An 11,920-nucleotide genomic window follows, 5' to 3' on the forward strand; every position below is an offset into this window, starting at 1 on the left:
AAGACATCTCAGTTCATCGCAATCTCACAAATCTCTGTTATAACACAATAAATATATGCATAATGAATCTTTCATAATGTCAACAATTTGTGTGTTATAATGAGAGGATTCGTGAGCACGCAAATTTCAGCACTGCATTGCTTAACGCTGCAAACACGTGTTATAGCCTAAATAGAAACTCTGCATACGCTTGCACCTGTTAATCGTTTATATATATATATATATATAATTAAAGGCCATTTTATGCCTTTTATTTAGATAGGACAGTAGGTCGACAGGCAGCGAAGTGGGTGAGAGAGGGGGGGTGGGATTGGGAAAGGTCCACGAGCCGGGACTTGAACTCGGGACGCCCAAAGCGCAAAGGCGCTACATGTCGGTACGTTGCCCACGAGGCCATCGGCGCCGACAATCGTTTATATTTTAAAGTAGTTCATGTTGCTTTTGTGCAATAGATGAATAACAATTTATTTGTTTTAGATATTTTATGTTTAGATATTTCTATTTTGTGGGAGTCCCATGAATCATTTTATTCTCCCGCATCCCGCACACACACGAGTCTCTGCACTCGCCCATCTTGTCCCATGCCGCACTGTGTTGCGTCGGGTCTTGCGGGAGCAGGTCTCTAATCTACTGACAGTGCGTGAGCTACATCCTTTTTACAATCTCTAGATTATAAAACACTGCATTCTGTCAGCAATGTAACGCAGCAGTAACGTATAGAGACCTCGGCTTGTAACTATCCTCTAATTACTATTTTGAAAATTATAACGCGTTAAATTACTCCATTACTAAAAAAGTAATCAAATTACAATAAAACGTTACCAAGTAATGCGTTACTGCCCAACACTGGTCTCGTCTGTTACCCCTCGTTGAGTTAAGCCCTGTGTTTTGCTGTGTCCTGCGTCCAGTGTTAAATGTCTTTCTCCAGTTCTACGTGTATGCTCGCAGCTATTTTGGATTATTAAAGACTGTTGATGGTATCTCTCCTGTGTTCTCCTTCATTTCCTTACTCCGACACAGTAGAAGTGTGACAGTATCATTCTTAATACATGAATTTCCAAGGACTCTAAATAATCAACATGATCAAATATTTGCTGTAAAACCTGTTGCACACGATCTGCTACATGCCTTCTGTCATCTGATTGATACTTTATACTTTTTTAGTAAACCATTTTTTCATATATATATTTTTAAATGCCTTGTGTAATTCTAAAAATGTCAGAATGCCCAAACATAAGAATAACTTTTGTAATAAATATTGTTAAATAAATATTGTTAGCAATATTTCAAGAGAAATATAATCCATCAGGCTTTTGAGGAATATTTATTTGTTCATCTATCAGTCATCATTGTACTGAAACTACAGCGAAATTAAGCATTTAAATCTCATCTTACTAAGACATATTAACGGAATATATAAAGTGAGAACTGATATTTATATAATTTTATATTATTTTATGTAAGTAGTATGCTGTACTGTTTAGAGATCTCTCTGATTTATATTATAAGCTATTGGTATTATATTACTTTTTGCTTCTTTTTTTCAGCATCTGCATCAAATAAATTTGCTCTGATTGGGCTTCTGAACCATAAATTATATTTCAATATGATACTCAAAAATGTCTAAAGATTTGATAAACATATAATAATGCTTTTTTGGAGTGTTACATTTAAATGTTTACAGTTTTAAGAAGAAAAAATTTAAGGTTTTTGGAGAATGAACTGTAAACTAAGTTTGTGGGTCATTTTATTTTATGGTCCAATTTTTGCTATTAACAAACCATTAACTACGACTTTTGCCTCTGTAAACTCCTAATTTGCTGCTTATTAATAGTTAGTAAGGTAGCTGTTAAGTTTAGGTATTGGGTAGAATTAAGGATGTAGAATATGGTCATGCAGAATATGTGCTTTATAAACACTTTAAAATGTTTAAAGGGATAGTTCACCCAAAAATGAAAATTCAGTCATTAATTACTCACCCTCGTGTTGTTCCAAACCCGTAAGACCTTCGTTCATCTTCGGAGTACAAATTAAGATATTTTTGATGAAGTCTGAGGGCTCTCTGACCCTCCCATAGACAGCAAGGTAACTACCACGTTCAAGGTCCAGAAAAGTACCAAGATGATCGACAAAGTAGTCCGTGTGACATCAGTGGTTCAACTGTAAAGTTACGAAGCTACGAGAAAACTTTTTTTGTACGAAAAAACCCCCCAAAATAATGACTTTATTCCACATTTTCGTCTCTACTGCGTCACTTGTGGACGCGCATTCACGACAGTACCATGACGCGAGCGTGTGGCGGCGCTGACCCAGATCCGGCGTGATGACGTTGAACACATACGTATGGCGCAACTGGGCCCGAGTGTAAACAAGGCAACGTCAACGTTCAACGTTAGAGATATAATAGTAGAGATAGTAGAGATAATAAATTCGTTACTTTTGGGGTTTTTTGCGCAAAAAATATTCTCGTAGCGTCGTAACATTACAGTTGAACCACTGATGTCACACGGACTACTTTGTCGATCATCTTGGTACTTTCCTGTGTCTTGATCGTGTAAGGACTGTTAATAAAGCATCTAGTTGCTTTGATATGATATAGGAGGTGTCAGAGAGCCCTCAGATTTCATCAAAAATATCTTAATTTGTGTTCTGAAGATGAACGAAGGTCTTAGGGGTTTGGAACGACATGGGGGTGAGTAATTAATGACAGAATTAAAATTTTTGGGTGAACTATCCCTTTAAATAGTGGCATGAACAGTTCTGACACAAATGTCCTGTGATTTGTCTTTATCACAGGCCTTCACTCCTGCGCGGTCGGGACGAAAGCACGGGATGACGGAGAGAAAGAGGTGAGGAACGCTGTGCTGAAGTTTGGGGGAGGTGCGCAGCGCTCGGAGATTCATGAAGGGAAGGGAGCACAAACAGAAGCTCAGTTCAGTGTGCTGGAACTTGTAGTATCTCAGCACGTTTGGCTTTTGTCACATTCTTCATTAACTTCATTAACAGATGAGCAGCGGTGATTAGGAGCCGTTTCCCGCTGATTCAGCTCCCACACACACACACACACACACACACCTCGCCGCTCATGTCACACATGGGGGCTGTTGAGCCAGATGACACACTGTATCACATAACCGCATGAGTGAATACACACACACACATACACACACACACACACAAAGCACCAGTGAAATGTTTGCACATGCTTTGCAGAACAAATCTTGGCTTTGTCTGCATTGATTAGCTTAGTTAATACACACTTAATTAGCGTGTTCAAACGGAACTCTTCCTAGATTACTGAAGTCATGACCGTAACAGATGACCTCTGACCTGTAGACAATTTGTATGCGTGAGTGTGTGTGAGAGAGAGAGAGTTTAATTGATTTATCTGGAAAGGCACCGATCCCACTTTCTCCTCCGCGATCCCTGAGCTCAATATCGCAGTGCTCTGTTCTCTCGATCGGTTTAGAAGATCTGAACGTCACCGTGATCGGGATCAGTGTTATGTCAGGGTTCCCACAGCCCTCGACCGCCTGCAAACTGAGTGCCATTGTTATTTCCAGGTCTGAAAAAAAATAAATAAATCATGGAATTTTATATATATATATATAGTTGTTTCTTTCTTTTTCTTTTGTAATAATATAAATGTCTAATGTTTATCAATTTATTGCATCCTTGCTGTGTAAAATTATTCATATTTCAGATAGAATGTGTATTTATTTAGTAATTCACAAATCTAAAAATAATCTAAGGTTAAAAAATGTAGACAAAAAATAAAATAAAACTAAATGAAATGAAATAATAAAACGAAGAATAATAAAATGAAATGAAATGAAATAATAAAACAAAGAAAAATATAATGTTTAAATTAAAAAAAGGTGTAAAATTGAATGTATTTTTAACCTGTTTTACCATCTGCCCCATAAAGCTTATGAGTCTGTGTGCTTGAAAAGGAAGCATCACGTCTCTCTACTCTCCTCAATAATGAACTGAGGAATCCTACTGTACATGTCTGCAGCACAAATTGAGTTCAGGGTCAAGGGTTTCTTCACATCGTTCTCGCTACATACTGTATGAGCAATAGTACTAGCGATCCTTGACTTAGCAAAGTCATTTATGAAATCGCATGTTTACTGTACAGTTTTCTGCATGCACTGTATCTGGCAGGTCGATTTTGAAGCCGATTCGGTGCGGTTTTGGGCCGATCCATGAGAGCATCAGAGCTTTGATGTGCGTTACGCTCTCATTACTGCTGCAGTCTAATGGGGACAACCAAAATAGAGGTATTAAATATGTATAAAAGACACGGTGTCTCGCGGGCATCACTGTCTCTCTCCTGCCCATGTTTTGTTTTTATTGTGCTGTTTCCAGACACATCTAGAAATTGATGGCCTGTCAGCGGCGGGTGAAGAAGGGTCCCGCATCCAGACACAGATTGGTGCGTTCAACCATAAATTAGTGCGTATGGCTCCCTCATCTTCCAAGAAAGTTCTCGTACACAAAAATAATCTTTTAGTTTGCATTTTGCTTCCAGACAGCAAAGGCTTTTGTCACATTTCTCTCCTCTGTTACTCGTCCGTTTACAGCCGTGTCTGGCGTCCCTCTAAACTACACGCATATGCAAATTCCCCTCTGTTCTGACAAATTAATTTTACCTCTTTCATCCCCCGCTCTCACTCCTTCTCAATCATTCTCTTGGGCTGAAGAGGAGCAGGACTTGACCATCTGGAGCTGTCGGAATGATATTGTTTAATTTGTAACATGATTAAGTGGTTGTTTCTCAGAGAGCACGAGGTCTCTCCAACAAAATAAAGACAAGACAAAAAATGAGTAAAAAAACTGCTTAAGCAGAAGATGCTTTCATATGTTTTGACACTTAAACTCATTTACACTTTCTCTAATTTTTTGGCGTGGCATCAGTCATATTGACGTGTCTTATAACTACATGGGGTGAGAGATGAGGCTTTGCTGAACTTGTGGCGCCCATGAATCAAAAGCAATTAACACGCAGAAATTACATATACAACTTTTCTTCCAGAAGTTACTTTTTAAACCTAGAAATGTTTTTAAAATGGGAATCTTTTAAATATTTATTTGTTTTAAAATTAAACAATGTGAAACATTACGAATTATTATTATTATGTTATTATTATTCAGTTAAAACACATTAAACAGCCAGAGAATCTAAAAAAACAATAAAATTGATTGGAAACCGTATTAGATGATCATTTGTGTTAGCTAATATCATTTCAGGTTGCCAAATGTTACAACATTTTATTAACACTACCAAAGCAGCACATTAGAATGATTTGTAATCTAAACCACATGCCTCAGAGGCACAGGCTTGAGTAGAAGGGGAACTATTTATCTCTGTATCTGTTCTCATCTTCACTGCATGAATGACAGGCTGCGTTAAACACAGAACATAATTTGTACTTTTAATAGCACTGCCTTCTATTTCTCTGACGTGCCTTAATCAATAACCAGAGCTGTCCCTGGCCAGGCTTGCCGACCGTTTTTATTAATTTTAAACAAGCTCACTAACTAGGCGTCTGATATGGAGATGCATCTCACACTAGATAATAGGCAGGCTGGATTGATAGGTTCATTCTGAAGCCTGACTCTGTCATCACATGATATAAGACAGAACAAGACACATTCTGTCATTCTGTCCTCAACATGTGCAGCTTGAGAAATACAGATGCAAATAAATGAGGAAATAAATAAATAAACATTTTACAGCATAATAAAAAGGTTTGTTGGTAAACATAACATACAGAATTGTGTATTCCAAGTTCAGATGTTCCCATCCCTAAATATCACATTAAAAGTGTCCTGATATAGACCAGATTAGTCAGCAGTCAGGTGATGTGATTCTATGAAAAAAAAAATGCATGATTCAATTTGTACTATAAATAGTCATGTGGCATCAAACCTAAAAAATGCAGTGGTAGAATAATGGCATTAATATGTTTTGTTCTTGATGTTATCCGATGAAGCATCCACCCTTTCTATTTGGGAATAGCACCAGATTGCTGGAGAAGCCTATTAACCTCAGTTTTTGCCACGGCACAGCTTTAAAAGAAAACAATGCATCCCTACAGAGCATTTCTGAGTGTAAAAAAAGCTACAGCATATAGACTTTTGGTTCATGTTTATACAGTATATGTTGACATTACGGATCTACAAGGAACAAAAAAGCCAGAGCAGCAAATAACAAGTCATATTTACATCAGAGGTGGGTAGAGTATCTGTACTGTACTCAGGTAAAAGTATAAGTACTTATAGACATAATTACTCAAGTAAAAGTTAAAGTAATAAGCTTAGTTACTTGAGTAAGTGTAAAAAGGTATCCAATGAAAATACTACTCAAGTAGCAAAGTTACTAACTACTAATAAGCAGCACATTTGGAGATTATCAAATATTGGAGAGTCAAAAGTTGTAGCTAATAGTCAGTTAATAGTTAGAACTTTAAGATAAAGTGTGACTACCCACTTCAAGGCATATATGTATATATATATATATATATATATAGGTGTGCAAACTTTTCTCTGGGATTCTTGCAGGATTTTCACTTGCGATTGCAGATTCAAAATGTGGTTATATTATATTTTGGCAATCCACTTTAGCAATTCTGTTAACTGCTGTATATGTGTTACAGTGTAGGGTTAGGGTTAGTGTAGAATTAGCTGACATGTACTACATGTGCAAAGTTATAGTCAGTAGAATGTCTGTCATCAAAATAAAGTGTAATAAAGAAGAAACAATGGTATATCTAAACTACTTACTTACTGAATACCTTTTGTGCGTGCTTCTGATGAGAACTGAGTGAAATCGATTGTGCATTATTTTCTTGCCGTGCCACATCATAGAGGAGCCGCTAGGCATGGCCTTTTATGAAGCACTGTACCTTAATGAGAGCATTAACTTAATTATTAAGATAATGTGTCCTCATCAGGTCCGGCACTGCAACTTCCTCTTGTTAATGTGAAGTTTAGTCAATAGCTGTATCGCCAAACAAGGTGTTTCGAGTGCAAGCAATAGAATCGTCTTAACATTTCACAATATCACAATAAATACAAGCTAGATTCAGCTGGAGTGCTCTTCGCCTTGCCTCGTGTGGCATATTAGCGGTCTGATGGTTTACTTTCAGGTTCTCTTCAACTGAGGAAAAGCAGTTTGCTGAGTATGAAAATCTGTGGACTGAGGAAGTAGGTGGCATACGAGATCACCTTTCATGACAGCGATTACACAATCTGTCTAATAAGCAGAAATAACGAATTTACACTGACCCCTCCAACCCCTCTGCTGCCTCTGTTGTGGGATGACTAATTACTGCATTTCATCTAAACGAGCGAGTGGAATTTTGTACTATAATTGAGTGAAGCAGAATTTTGGTTTATTAGTCCAACAGTCATAGACAATCTGGTCTCAGGTCTGGTCTCAAATTCAGAGCAAAATAAGAATACTCACAGAGTTAGGCTGCATTTACAGTACATGGTTCAAGTCAATGGTTCCCAACCCTGGTCCTGGAGGCACCCCAACACTGCACATTTTGCATGTCTCCTTTCACTGACACACCAATTTCAGGTCTTGAAGTCTCTACTAATGAGCAGATGACCTGAATCAGGTGTGTTTGATTAAGGAGACATGCAAAACGTGCAGTGTTGGGGTGCCTCCAGGAACAGGGTTGGGAACCACTGGTTCAAGTGACCCAATTTTCATTTTTCCGCCCATGTGACACAGATCTGATATGACCCACGAACCTGTAAGGAGTAAAAAAAGCACATGGATTCCGATATGCTCCGATCAGTTTCAGGCCTCATTCACATGTGGCAATAAATCTGATATGAATCTGACATGCACATTTGCATCTACCATGTAAGCGGATAAGCGGACAGATCCGATATTCCTATCAATGCGAGTCGTACATCATTGAAAAAGCCCCTGTTGATAAAAACGGCATATGCTGCTTAGGTATGATTTGAAGCATGGCAGCTGGTTTATGCTGGTCCTTGGTTGGTTATAAGCTGGTTATGAACAGGAGCTAGTTGCTTAGGACCATCTTAAGACCAGCACATGACCAGTTTAAACCAGCTCAGGACCAACTAAAGACCAGCGTAATCCAGCTCAAACCAGCTGCCATGCTTCAAAACATACCTAAACAGCATATGCTGTTTTTTTTCAGCAGGGGCAATGGTGGCAAATGACGTCAACTCAGGTGGACACTTTTCCAGGTCAGTATGCAGTGATGCCTAAGTCTGCGGTTTTCCTGCAGGATTGGGCTACTTTTGCACTGTTGCTGCGGGTTAAAACGATCGCCACCTCTCATCGAGAACTGCTATGTAAATGTGGCCTCATGTTGACAAACTAACTTTGCTCTCTAGACTAAGCAGATGTCTAGAAAACTTTCCCCAAGCAAGTAGCAATATGTATGGATCCAGTCTTAAAGGAATTGTTCATTATCTACTCACTCTCCTCCGAACCCATATGGTATTTTTTAAATATAAGGAGTCTTTTTGAAGAATCTTGAGGCAGCTCTTATCCACTGAATAGCATAGGAGTGTCCAATCCTGCTACTGGGGGTCTACTATACTGAGCAAAGCCTTGCCTGGACATTTGGAGTAATCCTGAAGACCTTGATTAGCTGGTTCAGGTGTGTTTAATTAGGACTGGAGCTAAATTCTGCAGGACAGTGCCATTGCAGTTTACACATGCACAAAAACCACACACCAGAGCTCTCAAATCAATCATGAATCTTGTAGAGTTGACGAAGTTCAGAAAGTCCTTGTGTGTCTCATGAACAGTTGTCAATGACCAACTACCAATTGAAGGAAAGGCGTTCAAGAAGGTACATCTTTTTGCAACTCAGTAACCTCCAGTGATTTAATCTCTCTCGATGTGAACAGAGCTTTTGAATTATTATTTTTGGGAGAATAATTCCTGTAAGGTACATAAGGTATGAACACTTCTCAACTTTATTAAATTACCAACAGTCGCTTATACTCATATTGGCTCAAATGACAAATCTCTATGATAATGAATGACTCTACAGTCAGTTATTCAGTTTTACAAGATGAGCTGTTAAAAGACAAATATGATTAAAAGATTAATGCTGAATACACAGTTTTGAATCCATCCATCCAATTTCCAAACCAAGTGAAGTCGCATGGATGCTGGAGCCAGCAAACACAACCGCATAAACTCAGTTAATGCTTCCCTGACATTGACAGAATTTTTCAAACAAAACAAGAAAACAAACAGAGCACACTTTATCCATCTCGGTCTCTGTGAACTGGAGTGCGGCACAAAAATGAACAGAAATTCAGCGTATAGGCTACTTGCATAACAGACGTGATAAATGTATCTATAGAAAGCCTGTAATCCGTATGAAAGGTGCATTTCTCTCTGAAGGTGCGGAGATGGCGAGTCAGCATCGTCAACTTCATCTTTGCAGCCGACACTGACTCAGAAAACACTGGTTTATTAATGAATAATTAAAATATCTCCTTGCTATTTTTACCAACACATTCATAGTCATTACTTTTGCCGGTGCTTTGTGGCAAGCTTTATGCGTGTGCTTGAGTGCAGAAAAGGCTATATTAAAGGCTCATTATGGTTAAGTTCCCCATCCCCAGTATATATGTAATTAATTAAATTAATATAAATTTGCGATTTAATCGCATATTTAGTCGACTACCAAAGCCCTGAAGGCCCCGATATACTTCAAACTAAGTTATTTTTCATTCTTCGTTTGGGGACAAACATAAGTTTGAAAATGTTGAGCGACGATATACTGTTAGCATATATTATATTATACATAAATTGGTATAGCATTCCCACACCCCTGCAATGCTGGAGGCAGGGTGTAGACTGCGTATGTAAATATGTCATGCCGCTCGCACATATCCACTAAACACAACAACCATGGCAGCTGTGAGAGAAGAAAAGTTCGTAAACGACGTAGTGACGTAGGTGGTCTGCGAGTCCACTTAACGAAAACAGAAAGAATGATGGCCAGTTCGGCACTCCAGTGTATTCATTTTGCTCGTAACTTGGTGTTGTTGTTGTTATTGAGGATATTGTTCTCCTGTCTGACCTCTGTGGAATGAGAAATGAACCGGAATTAAAAAATCTCACGTTAAAGAAGATGGAGTTCCAGAACACACCCACCGATTGTGTAATCGCCACTGACCAATACCTCAAAGGTGTTTAGGAGCCAAAACAAACTCCCCCAGACCTTCATTTTGGTCTGATTTTGTTTGAAATTACATCATATCAGTTCGCTCTTCAATTTCGTTTGAAGTATATGACCCTTATAGGGTCGACCCAGAAAGTGGAATTGGACTGCAAGTTTTGGGGGTGTTGATGGAAGTGATCATCTCCATCTATGTCTACACCAAGAAAAGCTTATTTGCACAGCTAGGACTTGAACCTAAAAACTTTGTATTGGGAGGGGAGAGCACTACCCACTGTGCCACCCCGCCACCCCGCCACCCAGCCACCCAGCCACCCAACTCCAAACCCAGCCAGCCTCAGTCTTGAGACCAGTCTTTTCCCAAAAAAGTTCTGTTCCCTCTGTGCTTTCACTTTCAAAAATAGGCCAAAAAATAGAATAATTCCAGAGCGTGAAGCCTGAAGAGGAGAATTCCCTGGAAATTACACATTTCCAGAAGTCCAGACAGCCTAAAGGGGTGCCTGCTAGGATCTCTTAACCAACAATTACTGGTGTGTAGTACCAGTGGCCCCTGATGAGATCACAGAGCTGAGGCTTCTACCAAAGCCCATTTGAGCTGGAGAAAGACAGTCAATCAATACTAAGGCCTGTGCAGATACTACCTGTCAACAGGCTTGAGGAAAATGGATGCCTGAGAAAGCCATAACTATGATAAATCTACTCCCCCGGTTTGGCAACTGGCCCCCTCTCTCTTTTTCTCGCTCTCTCTCCTGCCTTTTCCTTCCTTTCTGCCGTCTGTCTTTGACTAATGTATGCGGTAAAGCTCCCTCCAACCACTCCGCACACCGGCGTGCCACCGTCCTGATTGGCCGATCAATCTCTGCGTCGATGTGGAAGGTGCATTAAAATAAATTTGTCACTGTAAGTTTGTGAAATATTGATACCTGGGATAAGAGGGAAAGGTGTTGTAGGGTTAGGTGAAAGTAAAAGGTAAGAATCAAGAGGTGAGTAGCTCTCGTGTAGGTAGGTGAGTAGGTGATTGGTAGGCAAGGTTGAGAATGGCTGTTGGACTTGAAGTCTTGAAGAGATCTTGGTTCCTGTCTACAATCCTCCATATGACTCGGACATGCCGTTTTATGTAGCACTGCAGAAGATGTGATTGGGAAATGGTGAATGAATGTGCATATATCATATATTAATGATATCATATATCAGCAGAGCCATTCGGTCTGGTGAGGCAGATCAATCAATGTGAAATTCTGAGCAGAAAGTTTTGCCGTCAGTCTTGGGCATGTATCATATGTTTCATATTAGTTCAGCAGCAGTCAGGGATCTTTCTGAAGAGCGCACACATTTATTTTTCACAAGTTCACCTCATCCTATGGAGTGAAGGAGAACAGTTATCAGGGTAAAGATAAAACATATTTGCTTGCTATCCAAGATGAGATGAGAACGATGGCCTGTGCTTATTTATTTTACCCCTGGATTGTAGAAAGGTGGAGCTGGGGAGGAAGAGGGATGACCGGAGCGATGAGTGCAGAGAGAGAGGTAAACTGTGCTGATATATTCTTGCTTAATTGATCAAATTAGCAGGCCTCTCTCAAACCTTAATTTGCAATTCAATTGTTATGTCAGCCAGTGTTTCCAGGATTTTCACAAGTCCAATATGATGGAAGCACGAAGTTACGTTTTGCATTCAGTTCCTCTTAAATGTAGTTATTTAACACATTTAGTTGACTGTA

Source organism: Sinocyclocheilus grahami, unplaced genomic scaffold (assembly GCF_001515645.1).
Source record: "Sinocyclocheilus grahami isolate Dianchi unplaced genomic scaffold, SAMN03320097.WGS_v1.1 scaffold604.1, whole genome shotgun sequence".
Lineage (NCBI taxonomy): Eukaryota > Metazoa > Chordata > Actinopteri > Cypriniformes > Cyprinidae > Sinocyclocheilus > Sinocyclocheilus grahami.